At 66.5% G+C, this 1,692-nt stretch overlaps 1 pseudogene; it reads right to left on the bottom strand.

The window, feature by feature from the left end:
- Positions 1 to 376: 376 nt before the first annotated feature.
- On the bottom strand, positions 377 to 1,414 carry LOC141372000 (pro-neuregulin-3, membrane-bound isoform pseudogene; annotated as a pseudogene).
- Between the last annotated feature and the right edge of the window lie 278 nt (positions 1,415 to 1,692).

Raw genomic sequence — 1,692 nt, 5'->3', positions numbered from 1 at the left:
TGGTCGCTGCCCGGGTCAGGGCTGCTATAAGTCGACAGCTTCATTCTATCAACATTTCCATCAAATCACCCCCCCACACACACGCGCGCACACACACCCACACAGACACAACTTCCCCTTGTGGTTTATCATCGGTCAATTTGCATGTGCTTTTCTTTCACTCCTTCCTACCGGCGGGGAAAGGGCTCAGGGCTTTTGGGAAGGCCTCCCTCCCTCCCCAGCTCTCAATAGGAGCCGGATCCGGGAGCTCGCCAGCAGGTCTGCAGTGAGCAGAGATCGCGCTCGCGTTAACCCTTGGAAGGGAGTTAGGAGATCTGTTCTCGTCTGGGACCCACTGAAGTAGGCCGGGTGGAGCTTTACAATCTGCCTCCGTTTCCTACTGCCCCCCAGCCTGCACAGGGACCCCGAACAGACCCGCACCTTTTTCCTCCCTTGCGGCCAGGTTAACTATCTCATTCAGCGCTCCAAACCTGGAATGGGGTGAGGGGTGGAGGATGCTAGAAGACAGGCGGCGGAAGGGAAAAGACAGCAGGAGGGCAAAACGGAAAGTCAGTAGTAAATCAGAGTTCAGTCCCCGTGTATACTTACGAAATTTGGGGCTGGTGCTTGTTTCTGGCGTGGTGGTGGTAGAGGAGGAAGACGAGGAGGAGGAAGAGGTGGTGGCAGCATCCTGAAAGGGAGACAGGGTCCAGGACGGAGTAGAATCATGAAGGTAGGAGGAGGTAGCGTATGCCGCAGTGGGCCAGGAGGGCATTGCCTGGGTACTGGGGGTTCCTGGCACCGGTGGTCGGGAGCCCGGCGTGCTGCTACTGAAGAAGGGGGCTGTGGTGGACAGAACTGTCGGGGGTGCCGCAGTGTTCCGTGCGGTGGTGGAGCGCGGGCTGGCCCGGATGGGCACCCGGTGCCCGGGAAAGCGAGTCGGCGCCCGCGTGATGGTCGTCAGGCGGGTGCTAATCCGGTTGGGCGTCCTGGAAGAGGCGGCGCCGCCGGCGGAGGGGGTGGCGGGGGACGCAGTAGAAGTGGTCGTGGTGGTGGTCTCCATGGCCTTGGGGAAGGAGCTGGGCTTGGAGAGGAAGAAGGGGTCCTGGCCCATCCCCTTGGAGTCCACCAGGTCGGTGGGCACGTATTCCTTGACGGAGCCCACCACGATCCATTTGAGGAGCATGAGGCTGAGCCCCAGGCCGATGAAGCCGATGAACAGAGGCACCACGCACAGCCACGTCTGCTGCCGGTTCCACACGATACAGTCGCTACAGCGTAACTCCCGGGGGGGCTCGGCCGCCCCTTCGCCGCCGCCGTCCGGGCCCCCGCCCGCCGCTGCCGCCGCCGCAGCCGCCGCGGTGCCCTCCTCGGCCGAGGCGGCGGCTGCCGAAGCGGCTCCAGGTGGCGAGGCAGCGGCCGCACCTTCACTCATCCTAGGAGCCGGTCTTCACCTTCGCCCCCCCGAGGGCCGCGCCAGAGGCATGGGGCCGCGCGGGCCGGGCGCGGGCGCGGGCTCCGGCGGCGGCGGCGGCGGCGGGTTCGGGCGCAGGCAGCGGCCGCGGCGGCCGCATGCAAATCGGCTCCCTGCCCCCACGCCCCTCCCCCCGAGAGGCGGGCGGCGGGCGGGGAGGAGAGGAGCGGGGGAGGGGACGCGGGCCGGGGAGGGGGCGGCGAGGAGCGCGGAAGAGGGGCGAGACGGGCCCCCGGCGC

The sequence above is a fragment of the Callorhinus ursinus genome, unplaced genomic scaffold (assembly GCF_003265705.2).
Source record: "Callorhinus ursinus isolate GAN/ISIS: 27379988/994484 unplaced genomic scaffold, GSC_fseal_2.0 scaffold258, whole genome shotgun sequence".
NCBI classification, from domain to species: Eukaryota; Metazoa; Chordata; class Mammalia; order Carnivora; family Otariidae; genus Callorhinus; species Callorhinus ursinus.
This window is presented reverse-complemented; position numbering and strand designations above follow the sequence as displayed.